Source organism: Mixophyes fleayi, chromosome 3, assembly GCF_038048845.1.
Source record: "Mixophyes fleayi isolate aMixFle1 chromosome 3, aMixFle1.hap1, whole genome shotgun sequence".
Lineage (NCBI taxonomy): Eukaryota > Metazoa > Chordata > Amphibia > Anura > Limnodynastidae > Mixophyes > Mixophyes fleayi.
Window position 1 is genome coordinate 238,793,776 of NC_134404.1, and position 21,469 is coordinate 238,815,244.

Here is a 21,469-nt window from a genome sequence, read left to right on the forward strand (position 1 = left end):
TTTTGGCGTGTCCCCCATTCTTTTGCATTAATATTTCTGGCTTTCAAAAGTACTATTTTTCAGCAGTCTAAAAAAATAATATTTAGCACTCCAAGTGCTTTTGGGGTGTCCCCTATACTTTTGCATTAATATTTCTGGCTGTCAAAAGACCTGTTTGTCAGCAGTCTCAAAAAAAAATATTTAGCACTCCCAAGTGCTTTTGGGGTGTCCCCCATTCATTTGCATTAATATTTCTGGCTGTCAAAAGTCCTGTTTGTCAGCAGTCTGAAAAATAATTTTTAGCACTCCCAAGTGCTTTTGGGGGTGTCCCCCATTCTTTTGCATTAATTTTTGTGGCTGTCAAAAGTCATATTTGTCAGCAGTATCTAAAACAATTTGTAGCACTACAAGTGCATTGGGCTCATAATGGATTCTAAGCAGTCCACATATGAGCAGAATCAGCAACCAGGTTCTGTCACCAGTCCTGATGGTAGTGTTCCCAGTACGTCATCTGGGAAAGGCGATGTCAAACTACACAGTCTTTTGAAATCAGTCAAAAAAACACACACTCAAAAAATTTTTACTGTGTTGAAGCGCAAAAGAAGAGTAACTGAGGAAAAGTTACAAAACAAAAAAAATTACAACATGCCATTCTACACACGCAGTGGCAAAGAGAGAATGAGGCCTTCAACTTTGTCTATTAGTGGCAGATCAAAAAATGTTACCGAGCCTACAAGTGGTGCACAACTACTGTTACGCGTCAAAGCCGAGCTGCAAGATAACAGTAAGGCATTAGAGGATAATGTTTGCTCTGAATCAGAAATGACACCAATCCCTGTGGAGAGTCCATCCAACAGTGGGATGTCTAATCGTGAGCATTCTGTTAGTGTACCCATAAAGAGGGACCCTTTCAGCAGTTCTGCTGATGTGTGCCTGAACAGCCCGAGTGTAGCCGGTGATACACAAATTGAAGATGCTACTTTGGAAATAGAAGAGGATGAGGGGGAGATTTGTGGAGGTGACGAGGGCGCTAATGAGGATGTTGATGAGGATGATGTTGTTTGTGTCAGTCCTGCACCAGTGGCAGTAGTTCTGGCATGTGACAAGAAAAAGGTCATTGTCATGCCAGACCATAAAACCAAAAAATCCACTTCTTATGTGTGGAATTATTTCTACCCCAATCCAGACAACAACTGTATAGCCATTTGTAGTGTATGTCAAGCCACAGTCAGTCGAGGGAGGGACCTTAACCAGTGAGGAAACTTCCCTTTACAATGCAGCACCGCTTTAAATTTAAGCGCTGAAGAGGCTGAACACGCCGGAGATGAAGAATCCGGAGATTTATACATTTACCCCCTGGTGTGTTTACCGACCTTCCTGTTTGCTCGTGACCCTTGACCTTGGCTTGTCTATTGGATTCATTGTCCGCTGCCGGCGCTCGACCCTTGCCTGGACTTTGCCTCGCTTTCCTGGGTTCTCCCAGCCGGTACGCACTTCACAACCCTCTATCAGTCTGCGGCCCAGTCTGTCCCCACCACTAGGGGCTCCAGTGAACACCTGACTGGCAGAGTAGATTCCGGGTTGTGCTGTACCGGCTAGAGGGGTTCCTAAAACTGGTCTCCAGCTTGTGTGTCCAAGATGGCTTTGCTATGCAGTAAACTCTTCCACTCCTCACTGAGAAGTTTTGTTCACTCACTCTTCATTTTTTCCTTCTATGTGGTCTAACTCTCACTTAGACCTCTCAGACAGGATTCAGGGGACTCGTTTCCTCTTACCACTACACACTAGGAGATCATCATCTTCTATTTATATAGTGCTACTAATTCCTCAGCGCTGTACAGAGAACTCACTCACATCAGTCCCTGCTCCATTGGAGCTTACAGTCTAAATTCCCTAACACACACACACAGACAGAGAGAGACTAGGAACTATTTGATAGCAGTCAATTAACCTACTAGCATGTTTTTGGAATGTGGGAGGAAACTGGAGAACCCGAAGGAAACCCACACAAACATGGAGAGAGCATACAAACTCCACACAGATAAGACCATGGTCGGGAATCAAACTCATGACCTCAGTGCTGTGAGGCAGAAGTGCTAACTACTAAGCCAATGTGATGTAGTTCTCTGCCGGCAGGGGAGATATCTACAGTGCATGACCCGCTTGAGTCGCCAGCGCTACATATATATCCAATATAAATGTATTATTTTCTAATGGGGACACTATTATTTTATTATTTTTTAACTGAGACAATATAAATGATACCCCAGATAGCAGGGGAGGGCTGACAGATTCCAGCCCGGGGGGCAAGCACACAGCAGTGGCCCATCCTTAAAGGGTGGTTTTTGGTACAATATATATTTATCTATATAAAAAGAGTCTATTGTAGTGTTGCTTAATCCATATATATATTTTTATGCCCCCCAGAGCTGGATTAAGGCTCTGGGGGGGCCTGGGCACTTTAGACAGGGTAACCCCCTATGATGTAACATTGTTATGATTTTAGACAAGTACACAGGTAATACTGTGTGCACTACTGTTAGGTGCACACAGTTCTGCCTTCACGAGCATTACACAGTGAAGCGGGACATACCTCCCAACTTTCCTAAGTGAAACAGTCACCGAAATTCTGGACTGTCCCACCAGATTCAGGACAGTTGGCAGACTGTCCTGCTCTCTCCTACCTGTTCTTGTCACTGTCACCACTTGTCGCTGCTGGTGTCTTTAGATCATTTGCTGGTTGTCTGGATCCTGAAATATTGGAGGCCCTATTTGGAAAAAAAATTGGTACATTAAATTTAGAAAACTCCAACCAGTCCCAGTGTTAAATCAATAGCACTCACGTTTTATAATTAGGCCTCCCTCCAGTCACAACATTAAAATAATAATATTTACATTTGCTAAATAGATCTCTTTCTTTCCAACCAACCTGACATTAGATAGCAAACACATTTAATATATACACCTATTTCCCTCCTTCCAAACAACCCCAACAACAATTTAAATAGCATTTACATTTAACAAATATAACCATTTCCCACAACAATCACAGACATTAAATAAAACATAATCACAAATGAATAAATAGATCTAAGTTTCCATAAACAGCCCACAATCAATAAATAGCTCCCAAAACACACCATCGGTGCAATGTCTTCATCTCTTCATTCCATGTGACACTTGAAGGGACGGAGACCCGCACGCAGCTTGACTGGAGGAGGTGGCTGGCCGGGGGGAGCGGCCACAGGGACCGGCCCGAATACATCTTTTTTGGCCCGGCGCGGGTGCCATCTGCCCCCCTGTCCCCCGGGCCAGCCCACCCCTGCCAGATAGTTCAAACAACACCTGTCAGAAATACATCTAAAAAAAATTATTTTATTTTTTTCTGGTGATTTGATGCACGGTTTTGCAAACCGCAACTTGATACATTATACGATTTGTATTCTCTAAAATTTGAGATGGTGATTTCGAAACTGATGTGTTCCTTTAGTAAATCTCACTATTTACAGACCACACATTAATCTGCAAAACGCATTTTAGTAAATCCCATGAAATGTATGGAAAGGTGCAACTACAATACAATGGCAATATATATTTCTCGGAAACAGTAGGCAGCCTCCCGGATCTTGGTGGAGGCGGGATGACGCAATGTGGGAGTGTGGGAGGGGGAGGGGGCATCAAGCAATGCATAGTGTATTGTACATGTATTTCCTATTGTACTTAGTAAATACCTCTCAATATTCCCTAGGTACTGTTCCAATTCTTGGACCTCAAAATGCGTGTGACTTTCAGAAAATGGCCGTGGAGCTCTATAGCTCAATGCATGATTTAGGTGTATTGTGGATGGGCCTTATTTCATTCCGATGTTTGCTTTTTAAAATATGGGAAGGTACTTTGGTAGGGTGCTTGGTTTGTATTTTATATTTACATTCACACCAGTGTAGCACCATTTGATGAATTAGAAATATGTGGAAGACATTGTCATAATTTTAAATGTTCTACACTTGTGTTATTTTATCCTTAATTTACCTTGCTATGTTAATAAAACTCAGAAAAATGTGAATATTATATTAAACCGTTTATCTGCAGATGTTGAGATGTTGCACATCTGGAGAAGGGTGTGCCTTTGTTTTGTTTAGTTTTTTTCTTTTCTTTTTTTTAGACTTTCTGCTACCATAGAAACCAGTGCATGTTTGGTGAAATGTTCTGAAAGAATAAAAGGAGCTCAGAGAGCTCAACTGGCAGTTGTCCAGTGTAATCATTCTGTAGAGCTGAATTGAGGCCTTTGGCAGACATCCAAGTTTCAGAGAACAAAGATGTCAGTTCCTAATGTTGGCGGCAAAGCTTGTTTGACATCCTTATAAGGTTACCCAGAATTCTTAGTCTTGGCTGCTTGCTATTGCCTTTAGGGTTGCAAACAGGATTAGCACACAGAGACTTGTTTTTCTCCTTTCTCATCCAACTGTTCCAATGACATCATCTATGCTGATTTTTCTTGCCAGAAATGTCGCTTATACAATATTTCAAGTACAGTGCATTTTAATATGAATTCCTAATCCAAATATCTTTTGTGTGAGTTACGAGAACCTGCTATGTGTGTATCTATCCACACAAATACACATGACAGAGTAATTTTAATTCCAAAGTCAGACTACTATTAACAGTAATTCATTTGTGGCAGTGATTCAATACAATACTGGCTAGCTAAAGATATCTGTGGTAATTTCATTATTTATAGTTTGCTTAAGGTTATAATTTCTAAGAAACTAGGTTATAAACATATTGCTCCTATTGTATTGTACTATTGAACAGGATTTAGTATTGTAGCATTTGAATATAATTTATATATGGCCTAATGGGTATTTTTTTATCAAAGGTCATTGCGCTATACAACAAACAGTGCTATAGCTCACGAGGGTACCAGCGATAGCTTCTCCATGCTTAGCCTATTTAGCATGCATCACAGGGATACATGTACTGCTGCAATACTTGTTCTGTTATCACAATCTCATGATCAGAATAAAATGAAAATGAAAAAGACATTTTTATTTTTTGGATGAAGCATTTTTAAATTATTTTTTAAAAAGCTATTTTAATATATTTTTTAGAAATGTATTTTATTTTTATTTTTTTCTAGTTTTGGCTTTCAGTTCCATTGCTCATGCGGGAACCAGCTTGCTTATCCTCTGAGACTGGTCTGGCGAAGCGGTTAGTTAACCCTTACTGCTCTGGGCTAGTATCGCGGCTGAGCATTGACTTGGTGAGATTTTATTGATAACTTGCTGCAATAACAGATTTTATTTATCCCTGTGGCAAGCCGCAATAAAAAGAAACTAACATTATCGCCTCTTGTCAATATGTCGCTGTGCATAGCTAAATGACAATCAGGCTTAAAGGAAATGTGTCAAATAGACAGTTAATAAAATATTGTTACATTTCTACAATGACGTGTAAGAAAAGACATGATTACGTCTGGTATATGTCAAAGAATGGGAAAGGGAAAAAACAAAAACAAAACTTTTGGACAAAAAAATAAGCTTTTAATATGATCCTTGATAATATTTAATAAATCCAATATCCAGACTACAATTTGAAATAATTAATTCATATGGTGTCAAACAGGTAGGAAGTCTTTACCTCTTGATGATGTGTTACAGCGTGTGTGTGGAGATTTATTCTGGTCTGTAACTTTTGGCTAATTTCACCTATATAACATTTTGAACTTATTGCACTGTATCAAATATATTACATTGCTAGAGCATTTGATTCTGACAGTTCTAGACACAATTATCAAGAGAAAATAAATGCATGTCGGTGGGACAGGAAAAAATATATAAGTCGCCAATCAGTTGATCTACACTTTAACTTTTACCTGAGTACACCTACCAAGCGTTTTGTTACCCAATAAAAAAAGACACATGACACTTGTTTGGCTATTGAAAGGTCATGAATTTTAGTGAAAATAAATTAAACTGGTGGCAACTAAAATGCAAGACCAGTCAGCTATCAGCCACTCCGAAAGCCAGAATTATGCTAACCCAATGTATTTGGACACTTCTAGGCTCAATAGCTGGGGCTCACCCAGACTGTCAGTGTTACATAACTCACCAAGGGAGAGTGTTAGTAAATGAATCTCTGAATATTGCCCAACTGCCCCCCAAATGTGCCATTATGATTGGCATGCTTTTCCTCCACCAAGACCCTTCAAGAAAAAAAATGCAGAGCAAACAACAATGTAATCAACACAATGAAATCAGGGCCAGGCTGGGCAGAAAATTTTCCTTTGGCAACATAATGAAACTAAATGAATCCCACCCTTATAAGCCTTCCCTAGCTCAGGTCATTCACATACTTCCTTAATAATTGGCTGTTAAATCACAACAAAAAACTCTGTAATATTAACTCTTGCTATGCTCAATTTTTCTTTATCTTTTAAAACCTGGGTGCTTATATACACTCGGGCCAATTTCTGCCCTCTGTTATCTTAAGTCACCTAGCGGTGGATTTACAGTTAACTTTTAACTGATTGAGCTTAGCAAGAGTTGTCCTACCTAATAAATAAAGACACATGACACTTATTTGGCTAATGAAGGGTCACAAATTTTGCTGAAAATAAATTAAAGCTGGGGTCTACCTGCACAGGCGGTGCCTCATAACTCCCCAAGGGGGAGTATTACGCAATTAACTTCCTCCTTAAGGGAGAGTGCTCAACCGCCACCTGAATGTGTAATTATGGCTGCTGATTGGCATGCTTTTTCACCAAAGCTAGGTTTCAAATAAAGAATCTGAAACCTGCAAACCACAGTGACCTGTCAAAGCCCAACAAGAACCAGAAAAAACTATGCCACAATACAAGCTAAATCCTCATCTAACAAATGCACCCAGCTGACCGAAACAAGTTAGGAAACTTAAACTTAAATGTTCAGATGCCTCACCACCAAACCTGCTATTAGCATCAGAAACTTCCCAATGTCTAGGTTCACCTTAGACCTTGTCAAGACAAACCGGCTTAAAAACGCCTCTCCATGTCTTCCTCCTGGACATAATATCTGACCAAACTAAGCATATTCCATGCCAGCGAGACAGAATAACCTCAAAATCAGATTTAATATGCTCAATGACGTCTAAACCCTTCAATTTGCCACCCAAATGAACTACCAGTATCACGGGGCACCCAAACTTAGCCTCTTTCTGGGACAGAATACCCAATAAGGATGCCTAACAAAGCCCCCGAAATCATAACCAGCAAATCTCTCTAACCTTCAGGAAAATACTTGAGCTGTCAACTGAACCACTCTTACCGGCCCGATATACAAAGCAATGACCCACAAGCCACACCGTCATGGTGTCCTGCCATGAACCATAAACTTGGGAAACAACCAAATGCCCCACAATTTAGCCGTCATTGTAGCCGGCAACCTGTAAACGCATGACACTACACATTCCCATGGGCAAACATTTATTCACAGAAAAAAACTGTCATCCAAATTAAAAACCATGTATTGGAAAAGAATGGGAGTGCAGGAGAGGAGAAAGAAAGCCTATTCCACATTAAACCTCACTAGCAGCGCACCAGACCCATACTTTTGAACCAAAGCCAAAACCTTCTGACATGACTGGCAAACCACCTTGCAAAAGTCCCAATTCAATCGCTTCATTCACTGACAACCCATGAGCCGGGAGACAAATGTGATTGGAAATGGAACTCACTCGGTCCTATATTGGGCACCACTCCCACTGGGGACCAAATCAAACCAGGTATGTGAGGAAACAGGAAAGGACCACACATTTTCCACAAACTTTATTCACAGGCCAATTTTCTCTTGCACTACGTGGGGTGACTTTAAAGTCATAAAACCCGAGTAGCTTTGGCACAGGTACGACTGTGGCTGGGCAACCGAGGGGGCGGATGGGGGAAGGATAGGCGACTGAGGGAAACCATATTACCTGAAAATACACGACCCTCGGGTCTGATTGAAAATCCTCAATTCAATAATTAATAGGTGTGGCCAAATACTTTTGTCCATATTGTGTATCTAGTAGTTAAATAGTGGTTCATATCTGTTAACTTGTAGCTTAATGTTCAATGTTTCTCTGTAGCATGTTGACAAAAAGTCTTATGTGCATTTACTACTGGTGTGACAATTTATTAACTAAATGACTAAGATACTATTTGCACAAATTTAATAAAAATATATAGAAAATACACAAGATGTCCTCTGATGAAATAAACAATCACAGCAAAGGTGGCGGAGAAACACCTCAAAAATAGTGATTTTGACACGCTCATATTGCTTGGTGGTCTGATTTCACAATATATTTCTCATTGATGCGGTCACAGTTTCTGGCTTTTGCATTAGCAACTACACGGGTGATGAAAAATGGTTATTTGTTTTCCAGATTGACCGTTTATGGTTAAAAACATTGGTTTGCTATATTGGAGACTGAGTGTGGATTTCACCTTGAGATGTATGCCTGCTCCTTCAAACGTGGAGGATACCGACAGCTAAGTATCTGGGATTGTTTCAATACATTACAGGATTGGGATGCTTGGAATCCTTAATTCCTTATTAGCATTTAAGACATTATCATGCTGCTATGACAACTGTTTGTACTAAGTTTTCGTGGTTTCACCATGTATGTTGTGTATTAATGGGCATATAAAGTTATAAAGTGGATAACAACTTAATACCAAAGCCATACAAAGGATCATTCACATTTGATGTTAGATCTGCTGGAAATACCGTCTAAATGACTGTGAATATTATTGCATGCTTTGTTTGATGAAAGCTTTTGGATAATTTATCCGTCTTTATTAGTAGATAGTAGCGTGTTGGTCAAGATCAGTGTCTTGTGTTGTTTATATATATATTTGTAATACATTTGTAATACAGTGCTTTCTTCATTTTTTCTATATTGTTGTTTTATAGAGGTTTCAGTATCCTATTTTCGAAAGCAGGAGCTTGCATGAGCAATATTTTGGTTTATTAATTACATTTATTTTTATTAGTGCCTGATTCTGTATATTTATTTTTTATTTGCTTATATGGCCTTGATGCTAAACAATTTCTATAACACCATTTGTATATAGCTGCTGATAAATTGCCCAGCTGTGTTTATGTCCAAAATGATGTTCGTGTAAACAGGGATTTAAGTAAATCCACTAATATTTTCTGTTATTTCCATTACCTATATAGTGATGACACGTTATTAGCGTTTGTCACTTATTATGTGTCTCATACCATAACTTTATGCATAGAAGTCAATCATCTAGTCATGTTTAGCTTGAAACAATTTGTGTGCTCTCATCATAAATATATTTCCCTGCTTTACAGAGCTAACATTCATTCATACCTATCTCAGTGTTGTTATACCGCTTTCATACTGCCGCCCCGGCAATATCCCGGGTTTTTGAAGCCGGGTTTTTGCCGGGGCTCGGAGCGTCCCAGCTCAGAAACACCATTCATACTGCACCTCGGACCCGGGAATTTCCCGGGTTGACCCCATTCATACTGCACAAGTCTGTGCCCTGGCAATTTGTGGGAGTCATCACCAGAGCAGTTTTCACTGGCTGAAAAATGGTGATACACAATATAATAATACAATAATACAATAATGAATAAAGGATACCTCCAATTGGCTTATATATTTAGTCGTACTAGTCTAGGAGGGCTTTCTGAAAGGCATAAAGAGACTGGGAAACATATATTTAAGGGAAGGTTGTAGGAGCTTTTAAAGCTAGGCATTGCATATTTCAATGATTACCCCAAAAGACTAGACTTCTAGATGGAAAATTAATGGCCTCTTTTTGGCAAGCATAAAATGAATGAGAAATGCCTAATTCCAAATTGAAACTCCACACAGATAAGCCTAAATCAAACCCATGCCCGCAGTGTCGTGGACCACTGGAGTGGCTCCCACCGATGACATCATCCTCCAGAGACAGGCAGACAGCCAATCAGCTTGTTTTCTGAGCAACCCGGGTTAAAAAACCCGGGTTGCACCATTCATAGTGCAGGCAACCCGGCCCGACCCGGGAATTACTCCTTGATAAATCCCGGGTTGAAGACCCGGGTTTTTAGACCCAGGATTTTTGACTTGTACCATTCATACTGCACCAAGACCCGGGTCGTTTGAGCTCGCCCCGGCAAAAACCCGGGATTTTGGTGCAGTATGAATGGGGTATATGTATCACCACCCATTTTAGTTGTACAAATCTGACAATTTTAATGGGAACAAGAAAATATTAAGATGTACTAGGGACAGTCTCTTAGTTTTCAGTAGTCTTCAAGTTCAGAAGAACAGTGATCTTTTTAATATCTTTTTATTTACTGCCCAATTGAATAGTCTTTAGCATATAGTATAGTAATCATTTTAAAAATCCTGTCAAAGTCTAGCAAAATCTTTGAATATCCATGCAAAATTTTTGTCTAAACAGAAATAACGTTTGTAGTAATGTCAAGAAATCAAACAAAGTATTTTTAAGGTCCAGAAAAATAAAAAAAATGTAATTTTAAGTCTAAGCAAGAGTCTTTTAAAGCGACATTCAGAAGTATTAAAAAAATAATCCAAAGGAAGAGAGAAAGAGAGTAACCCCAATGAATGGCAACTCTCACTTGTCCCCTCCCTTTTGACTATGCAATTGTCACGGGCACTAGGAGTCTTTGCCCAGGATATCACCAGATGATGTTCTTACCAGAGTAATATAGCTGGTACTATGGTCCTCTGGTAGCAGGGTGACAACGGAACAGGAGAATCAGCAGATGGTGAGAGAATGCTCAAGGAAAGTCTATGACTAACAGCAACTGGTAATGACTTAGATGTATGTACACGAGGAACCAGATGGACAAGGAAACGTGAGGAGAGTCAGTGGTCTGCGTACAGCAAGTTGCACCACTGCTATAGTGAGGATACTTGAAACTGGTGCCAATGGGAAACAGGAGTGAGTGGTCTGCGTCAGCAAGTTGTACCACTGCTATATATATGTGAGGAGGGGCATGAGGAGATGAATGTAATACAGAGGATACACGGGGCACACGGAACTTGATCCCACGATGATATCCACAATACAATAATAACTGACAAGCGCTGCTTGAAGTATTTAAAGTCACTATAGCAATCCAGGTAATAGGAAACAAAGTCAATAGTAACAATAGCTTCAGTAGATGGAAGACTCCGGAGATGAACACAACACAGTCCAGACGGATATGCAATACAATAGCAAAGTCAATGGAAAGTATGCATACCGCGGTTCAGGAGAGCAGGCTGTCAAGGAGACGTGCAGGGATACCTGAACGGTTGAACGCCGGCAGGAGGAGAGACCACTGGAGGATGGAAGCGGTAATCAGGTTGGTGCAGCGCACGGAAGGTAACCAGTAATCAACGGAGCAATACTCAGGAAGCAGTAGTAAGTAAAACTGGAAACATGATGAACACGGGAGAGTTGAGGCTGTCTGGAATCCGGCAGAGTAGCGGAGGCAGCGGAGGGAAGGTACGCTGAACACAGGAGAGTAGAGGCGGTCTGGAATCCGGCAGTAGTAGTGAATGCAGCGGAGGGGAGACACGCTGAACACAGGAGAGTAGAGACGGTCTGGAATTCTGCAGCAGTAGCAGATAGGAATCAGTGGAGAGCTGACACGATGAACACAGGAGAGTAGAGACGATATGGAAACCGGCAGTAGTAACAGAGGCAGCGGAGAGCAGACACGCTGAACACAGGAGAGTTGAGGCGGACTGGAATCCGGCAGCAGTAGCAGATAGGAATCAGCTGAGTGCAGACACGAGGAACACAGGAGAGTTGAAGTGGTCTGGAAACCACAATCGTAGTAGACAGGAATCAGCTGGAGCTGAATACACGAGGAAACACAGGAACACCTTCAGAGGCTCATGGGGAATGAGACTCCAAGATCAGGCAACCAGGTAATGATCACAGGTGGTTTAAATAGGGAGGGTTGCCTGATCATCCAATCAATTAAAAGCAACAGATACTGAAGGTTTCATAAGGGCTGCACATGCGCAGACCCTCAGGATGGCGGACGGCCACGGTTCCTGAACACAGGAGAAATGGCACTCACAGTCCGGTGAGTGACAGCAATGCTAAAAGTGGAGTTTTGAAAAATATAAAAATGTAAATAACACAGCAAATATAAGTCAACATAGAGTGGAATTTCTGGATATGGACATATATATTGAAAACAACAAAATTGAGACTAGGGCATTCCTAAAAGAAGTAAATTGTAACCAGGGCCGGACTGGGACTAAAAATCAGCCCTGGCATTTAAAGCACACAGGCCCACCTGCTGCGGGCTCCATGCACTATATTGTTGCACACTGATGCTGGCGCAGTGCGCGTTGCTGGTGCTGTACAATATGATGTACTATGAGTGTGTGTGTGTGGGGGAGAATTATTTCTCCTAATGACCCTCAACATAACATTGTTAGCACCCCAATTACATCAATAAATACCATGACAATACATTATTAGTACCCAAATTACAGCAATAAATACCCCCCCCACACACTCATACTACATCAATCACCCCCACATTAGAGCATCCGGCATCACCCCCACATTACAGCAACCGGCATCACCCCCCATATTACAGCAACCGGCATCACCCCCCACATTATAGCAATACCATCTCCTACTTATTAACAATACTAAGCCCCAAACACACTACAACACTGCCGCCACCACGCCACCCCATACTACAGCAATACCACCAATTATACAGGCGCCACTGTAGGAAACCAATGTTTTGCTTTTTTCAAATCTCCCACAAAATAGCAACAACAGAATACTTACGCACATATGGTCAACAGTTACCCTTTTCCCAGAATTAAATGGTAATGGCAGAATTTTCATGACTTATTCCACATTGAATAAAACTCTAACATATATCTAAAAAAAAAACCACATAACTATTGAATGATCATTTGAACCCACATGGCCACATTAAAAGTATTTCCATCTACAGCAAAATGTCAGAGAAAAATATTTTTTTAACTAACTTTTTTTTAGTAACTGGATATGTGTCTTTTCTATTCATTTTAAATAACACGGTATATAAATTAAGGGGAATATTGGAGGTGGGTGAGAGATAATTGGTTGTGATCCATCAGTTTGTTGGAAAACAGATGGGAAACATTTAGATTATTTACTGGGAGATGTCTACCCCCTTGACTCACAGGCAGGGCCGACAAGAGGAATTTTGGGCCACGATACAGCAACTTCTTTGGGCTCCCATCATATTCAACAATGAAAGACTTGCCTTTGGCAGAAGTTCATATTATGCCACACCGTAGCGCGCCCAGTTCATATTATGCCACATCATAGTGCCCCAAAGTCATATTATGGCACAATAGTGTCCCAAATAACATTATTCCATAGTAGTGCCCCCAAACCATTAGTAGTGCCCAGACAAAAACTCATTCACAAATAAAAATTGGTACAGCATATCAGATACTGAGAGTGTGAGTCCCAGGAGCAGCTTAATACACCATTTACAATGCAAACAAAAATATATATATTGACACAATCACAGATAAAATTTATGACAAGCAATGTTTTCTCCTCTTAATTAAAAATCTCTCAACAGATAAATATGCAAGAAACATTACAGCACAATAATGAGCAATACATAGTGTTTTAAACGTCATTGGATACACAGTAGTGCCCCCAGTTCATGAAAGGATGGTTAAAAACACATTGCACACGAGAAAATATATGAACTTATCTGATTATGGCATCCTGTGTTCTGTTCTCCTACTGGGCGCGGGGGGGGGAAAGGAGGGATCAGCAGCTGTCAGCTCACACAGGCAGTCGGGAGCAGGAAGTGGGGGTATGGAAAATATAATACCTATGCCGCTGCACCATCTTCTCCTTTGTCCCTCTCACTTAACCCCCTGCACCACCTTCTCCACTGGCTCTCTCACACATCTTCCTGCACCACCTTCTCCCCTAGCGCCCTCACACGTCTTCCTGCACCACCTTCTCCCCTGGCACTCTCACACGTCTTCCTGCACTGTCTACCCCCCTGGCACTCACACGTCTTCATGCACCCTCTACCCCCTGGCTCTCTCACACCTCTTCCTGCACCCCCTTGCTCTCTCACCTGCTTTTCCAGCACCCTCTACCCCCTGGCTCTCTCACCCCCTCTTCCAGTGCCCCCTACCACCTGGCTCCTCACCCCCTCTTCCAGCACCCCCTTTCCCTTTGGCTCTCTCACCCCTCTCCCAGCACCCCCTTCCCCCCTGGCTCTCTCACCCTTTCTCCCAGCAGCCCCTATCCCCTGGCTCTCTCACCCCCTCTCTCTGCATCCCTTACCCCCTGGCTCTCTCACCCCCTCTCCTAGCAGCCCCTAGCCCCTGGCTGTCTCACCCCCTCTCCCTGCAGCCCCTACCCCCTGGCAGTCTCACCCCATATCCCTGTAGCCCGTACCCCCTGGCTCTCTCACCCCCTCTCCCTGCAGCCCCTACCCCCTGGCTCTCTCACCCCCTCTCCCAGCAGCCGCTACCCACTGGCTCTCTCACCCCCTCTCCCAGCAGCCCCTACCCCCTGGCTCTCTCACCCCCTCTCCCTGCAGCCCTTAGACCCTGGCTCTCTCACCCCCTCTCCCTGCAGCCCCTACCCCCTGGCTCTCTCACCCCCTCTCCCTGCAGCCCCTACCCCCTGGCTCTCTCACCCCATCTCCCTGCAGCCCCTACCCCCTAGCTCTCTCACCCCCTCTCCCTGCAGCCCCTACCCCCTGGCTCTCTCACCCCTCTCCCTGCAGCCCCTACCCCCTGGCTCTCTCACCCCCTCTCCCTGCAGCCCCTACCCCCTGGCTCTCTCACCCCCTCTCCCAGCTGCCCCTACCCCCTGGCTCTCTCACCCCCTCTCCCAGCAGCCCCTACCCCCTGGCTCTCTCACCCCTCTCCCTGCAGCCCCTACCCCCTGGCTCTCTCACCCCCTCTCCCTGCAGCCCCTACCCCCTGGCTCTCTCACCCCCTCTCCCTGCAGCCCCTACCCCCTGGCTCTCTCACACATGATCCCTGCAATGATCCCTGCAACTCACTGCACCCCTGCAACCCCCCCCCCCCACGAAAATCGCAGCACCCCCGCGACCCCCCTCCCCCCGTGAAAATCGAGGCACCCCCGCGATCGCCCCTCCCCCGAGAATCGCTGCACAGCATAAAGGGGGAGGGAGTTTAGGAGGGCACAACAGAGGTGGCTGGTTCCACAGGGAGGATCCAGCCACCAAGAAGACAGCAGGAGTCAGGCCGGCCCATCTGGCCATCGGCCCTTCTGGCATTTGCCAGAAGTGCCAGATGGCCAGTCCGGCCCTAATTGTAACTCTTACATCCCGTCCACAAGTAGTCACCACAGTAACTGGTTAAAAAATATCCAAAAGGGCCAATACATATGGCTGAGGCGCAACTGTTCGACAATTGAACAATATGATATACAGGCCTCAACCCTAAGAGAGAGATTCCTTCAAAGAAATTACGATCCAGATCTCATTAGACGAGCATACCTTGAGGTCAGGGAAATGAACAGAGAGACCCTCTTAGTGAGGAAGGAGAAACACCCCAAAACCACTTCCAGCGAATTGCCCTTCATCACTCACTTTAGTGAGAACTCAAGAAAGTTAGAAAATATCATTAGAAGACATTGGAGTATTTTATTGGGGGATGAGGACCTTAAGAAAATACTGCCCCCTAAACCAACCTTCATATAAAAACAAGCAGATAATCTTAAGCAGAAGCTAGTCAAAAGTGGCACACAACCCAACACACAAATACAAGGGAACACCTGGCTAAGGGATAACGATAACGGCTTCTATTATTGTAATAGATGCCAAGCTTGTAAAATCTGCCAGGAAAGAAACACCAAGCCAATCAGATCATTCAAATCTGAATCTACAGGAGAAATTCACAAAATAAGACGCAAACTCACTTGTGACAGCAAAGGCATCATATATATGCTAGAATGCCCATGCGGGAAACAATATATTGGAAGAACCGGAAGAAACTTACACACAAGAGTATCTGAACACCTCAGACACATCAAAAGAGGATTTGAGGCACACAGTGTCTCAGATCACTTTTTGAAATATAAGAAAGATCCTTTGCTGTTAAAATTTATTGGGATTTGTAAAGTTCAACCATCATGGAGAGGAGGAGATTTCACAGAACGTTTGTCTAGAGAGGAATCAAGGTAAATTTTTATTTTAAATACGGTTACACCAAACGGTCTGAACATTGATTTTGAATTGTCAAAATTTCTATGAAACTCATGTTTATCTGGTTATTTATGTACACTGTTGTAACTTTTTATTTCAATTTACTTTTGCAATTAGACAACATGTGCCTATGTTTACCAAACACAGCTGAAACCTGCCTGTTCACCTATTGGCTGACCGTAATTCCAGTCCACCACCATGGGACTAATCAGAAAGGCACCCAGGGCGGCATCCAGCTATATAGGGGTCTTTCTCCTTAAAACATTTTATTATCCCTGAGGAAGCCATCAGTGGCGAAACGCATAGGTATTCATTTACTTCGTCACTTTATCCTGGCACATCCAATACCAGGGCTATCTTAACAACATTATGGGCCCCCGGGCAAAGCAGTGCACTGGGGCCCCTAGATAAAGATATATAGATGTATACAGATAGAGATATATAGAGATAGAGATAGATAGATGTACTTGCTCAGTAACCCTTGTAGTTTTTTTTTGCAGGTTTTTTCTTTTGCAGGATTATTTATTCTCTTTAAGAGCCGTGCCTATGGGGCCCCCTTGCCCGTGGGGCCCCCCGGGCAGCTGCCCATCGTGCCCAATGGAAAAGATGGCCCTGTCCAATACGGAGCTGACTCAGAACTGTTTTATCGCATGTGCATGCGCCATTGCGGTAGAGTACCCATCTGCGGCCGCGGATAGACGTCACTTCCGCCGACACACTTCCGCCTTCACATCGCTCCCTGCTTGGAGGAACTACTCGGAAAGAACAAGCACTGGAAGGAGAGACACTCACAGAGCCCGGGACCAGGTAAGTCTTATCCTCTCCAGTATCCGATACGCAGGTTTGGGCATTTACTTCACCATGGAGTGTATTGACGTCCCATAGTATCATTACAACTTCTGTCAAGGTTAACCCACACGGGATCGCTCCAACAGGATATTCAAGATACTTGATCTTTTAATTACCCTGTTATTAAATCTTTTTCTGTGGGAGCGTTCAGATTGGCTTTTCTGAGATTCTCTACTCCCCATTATTGGGACTATATCATTTCACCCATTGGAATTTAACACCCCCATATGGAGAGTCTGTGTTGATTCACTATTGCTCTTTATCATATTGTGATATCTGGACTCTACAGTTCCTATACCTAGAGACTGTATGTTTGCTACTTTATCTATTGATCATCCATATTGAGATGGATCACTGCATTTACTCCAGTTTTTTGCTGTAACGTCTAATATTATAGTATACATCAGCACAACGATCTGTTTATATGTATTTTTGGTTGCAACCTATGTTAGTGCTATACACTATTTGTCTCCATTTATGTACCAATAAAGCAGACACTTTTTACATATACACTCATTATTCAACATCTAATGCCACAAGGTCCCCTTTTCCTGTATTATTTCTATCTTAGAGGGTTGAAACCCACCCCTCACATATCCTTGAGGCAGCCTACCATTTCAAGACGTCCGTGGAAAGGGCAGATCCCAACTCCCTTTTATACTATAAAAATGTAAATGTCTATAACTCCCCCTTTCTTAAGAGTTCCTGATTAATTAGCGATCGGATCTGCCGGTTTTTGTGGATCTTACGAAAATCTTCTCTGCGCATACCCAGAAAAGGGAGATAAGAAGGGAAATCCGTTGCGTAAGCTAAGATTTTCTTAAATTAAGATGAAAATCTTTCTTAACTGCACTTAAGAAAGTTTTCTGACCACTTAAGAAAAAAGGGTTGGGAATGCGAGGGGAATGGGCAGGGATCCGAAAGTAGTTAAGAAGAGTAGGCATTATTTGTACTGACTTAAGTAGAGTAGGCGTTACCTCCAGATACCTTGGATAGTTAAGAAAAAAAACCTGTGAGTTTTATTTTAACTCCTTGCTGAAACTTAAGGAAGCTCAGGGTCATGTTTAAATCCAAAGCAGCTACAGCAGCAGCGCTGAGTAACAACAATAAACAGTTCTAAAAGCATCATTCGTTTAAAACACTCACAACATACATCTTAAACCAAGCATACACTTACATAATGGACACATAGGAAATCCACACAAACATGGGGATAATACATAAACTCCAGAGAGATAAGGGCATTCGTGATGATTAGAACTCAGGTTTCTACTGTTGGAAGGTGGATTGTCTAACCACTACACCAAACGTGCAAGTGGAAACAATGTGCATGAAATAGTCTAGAAGGAAAACTTCTCTCATAACAAGCTTTTTTACTTTTTTATTTTTTATTAATGTCAATAATTACACTTGGTACATACACAGTTCACATTTTTGGATTTTGAAATTCAGTCATGTATAATAATAATAATAACAATAATAACAGGACTTCAATTTTTTTGTATTTTTTTGGGGGGGGGACACTTAGGTTTTTTGAGCTTTCATCTGTGGATATTACCTATGTCTTTGCAATCAAGTTATTTCTAACAGCTGCTTTTCTGTGTTGTAGCTGCTAGGGGTGAGCGGGTTCGGATTTTTGAAATCCAAACACCCCCGAACAGTGCCGATCCTAGCCCGGATCCGAGCACTGTTCGGGGATTCCCGCCCGACACAAAACGTCATCATGCCGCCGTCGGATCTCGCGAGATCCGGATTCATATTATTCTCCGCTTCCCGCCGCCATCTTCACTCAGGCATTGGAGAGGGAAGAGGGAGGGTGGGTGGTGGTGTCCTCTGTCCTGCTCAGTCCAGTGGTGCTGTCTGGTGCTCTGTCCTGCTCCATCCAGTGGTGCTGTCCTGCTCAGTCCATTGGTGCTGTCCTGTGCTCTGTCCTGCTCAGTCCAGTGGTGGTGCTGCCATAATTCCAGTGGTGCTGTCCTGTGTTGTCCTGTGCTGCTTAAGTCCAGTCCAGTGGCACTGCCATATAAGTCCAGTCCAGTGGTGCTGTCCTGTGTCCAGTCCAGTGGAACAGCCATTTAAATCCAGTGGTACTGTCCTGTGCTGCATAAGTCAATTGGGGGTGTCCTGTACTGCATAAGTCCAGTGGTTCTGTCCTGTGCTGCTTAAGTCCAGTCCAGTGGTACTGCAGTATAAGTCCAGTGGTACTGCCGTATAAGTCCACTGATCCTGCCGTATAAGTCCAGTGGTACTGCTGTATAAGTCCACTGATCCTGCCGTATAAGTCCAGTGGTACAGCCGTATAACTCCAGTCCAGTGGTACTCTCCTGTGCCGCATATAATTTTTGAAAGCTTTGCCGAGTGTGTGTGGTTTAGGGGTACGCTCTCTTGTGCTGCAAATAATAGAGAACAAAAATTTGGAGGATAAAGTAGGGAAAGATCAAGAACCACTTTCTCCTAATCCTGATCAGGCTGTTGCAGAAGCAGCTGGAGAAAGTGAGGGAGGAGCTGGTAAAGCATTGCGATTCCACAAAGCATGTAGCTCTTGTGGATGAAGCCCTTCGTACACTTTGCCAGGATCCGAGGGTGGTCAGTCTTTTAAAGTCAGAGGTATACATTCTGGCCACCGTGCTCGATCCTCGGTTTAAAGCGTATGTTGTGTCTCTGTTTCCGGCGGACACAAGTCTACAGCGGTGCAAAGACCAGCTGATCAGGAGATTGTCATCTGAAGAGAACCGTGACATGGCAACAGCTCCTCCTTCATTTTCTTCCACACCTGTGGCTGCGAGGAAACAGCTGAGATTTCCTAAACGACCCGCTGGCGGGGATGCAGAGCAGGCAGGAGCGAATTTGAACATCTGGTCCGGACTGAAGGACCTGCAACGATTGCTGACATGTCTACTGTCGCTGCATTGGATGCTGTCACCATTGAAAAAATGGTGGAGGATTACTTTGGTGACAGCATCCAAGTAGACATGTCAGACAGTCCTTACTTGTACTGGCAGGAAAAAAAGGCAGTTTGGAAGCCCCTGTACAAACTGGCTCTATTTTACCTGAGTTGTCCCCCCTCCAGTGTGTACTCCGAAAGAGTTTTTAGTGCAGCGGGGAACCTGGTCAGTGAGCGGCGAAGGAGGTTGCTTCCGCAAAATGTGGAGAAGATGATGTTCATCAAAATGAATTATCAATTCTTCAATGAAGACCAGCAATGGCCTCCAGAGACTACAGAGGGACCTGTGATTGTGGAGTCCAGCGAATCAGAGGATGAGGATGAGGATGACATCTTGCCTCAGTAGAGCCAGTTTACTTTGTACAGGGAGAGATGAATTGCTTTTTTTATGTGGGGGCCCAAACAAACCAATTATTTCAGCCACAGTAGTTTGGTAGGCCCTGTCGCTGAAATGATTGGTTTGTTAAAGTCTGCATGTCCTTTTCCCGCAACATAAGGGTGGGTGGGAGGGCCCAAGGACAATTCCATCTTGCACCTCTTTTTTTTATTTGCCAGCTCGTTTTGTGGGGGTCTAAACGAACCAATCATTTCAGCCACAGTTTTGTAGGCCCTGTCGCTGAATTGATTGGTTTGTTAAAGTGCGCATGTCCTATTTCCCTACATAAGGGTGGGTGGGAGCGCCCAAGGACAATTCCATCTTGCACCTCTTTTTTTGGCATTATGTGCTCTTTGGGGCCTAGTTTTTCAAACTGCCATCCTGTCTGCCACTGCTGTGCCACTCCTAGATGGGCCACGTGTTTGTGCCGCCCACTTGTGACGCTTAGCTTAGTCATCCAGCTACCTTGGTGCAACCTTTTGGCCTAAAAACAATATTGTGAGGTGTTCAGAATAGACTGAAAATGAGTGGAAATGAATGTAATTGAGGTTAATAATAGCGTAGGAGTGAAAAAAAAATAAATCTGGATTTTAGCAGTTTTTATGATTTTTTTAAAAAAAAAATCAGAACCCAAAACCCAAAACCTTGAGGGGGGTGTTTTGGCAAAACCCATTAGAACCCAAAACCTGAAGGTAATCAGAACCCAGAACCCAAAACGCGAAAAGTGGCCGGTGCACATCCCTAGTAGCTGCACACAATTTTCAGCATGCCATTTAGCCATATTCCACAAAATGTAGCCGGAATCAAACTCATGAACCCACTGATGAAAAGTGGATTGTCTATCTAACCACTACGCCAAAGTACAAGTGAAAACAGTATGTGTATGAAATAGACTCAAACAAAAAGCTGACCATCAACGCCTCTCATTACAATCTTTTGTCCTTTTTTATTTTTTATTAATAACAGTGCATCTCTATTTTCATATGTAATGTGCATTTTAATGTGTGTGTTATTTGTCTTTTGGGGGAGGTGGTGTTGTGAAGCTTTTCAATCTAATATCTATTAATTTAAATCTTATGTGGTTTTTGAAATTTTCCA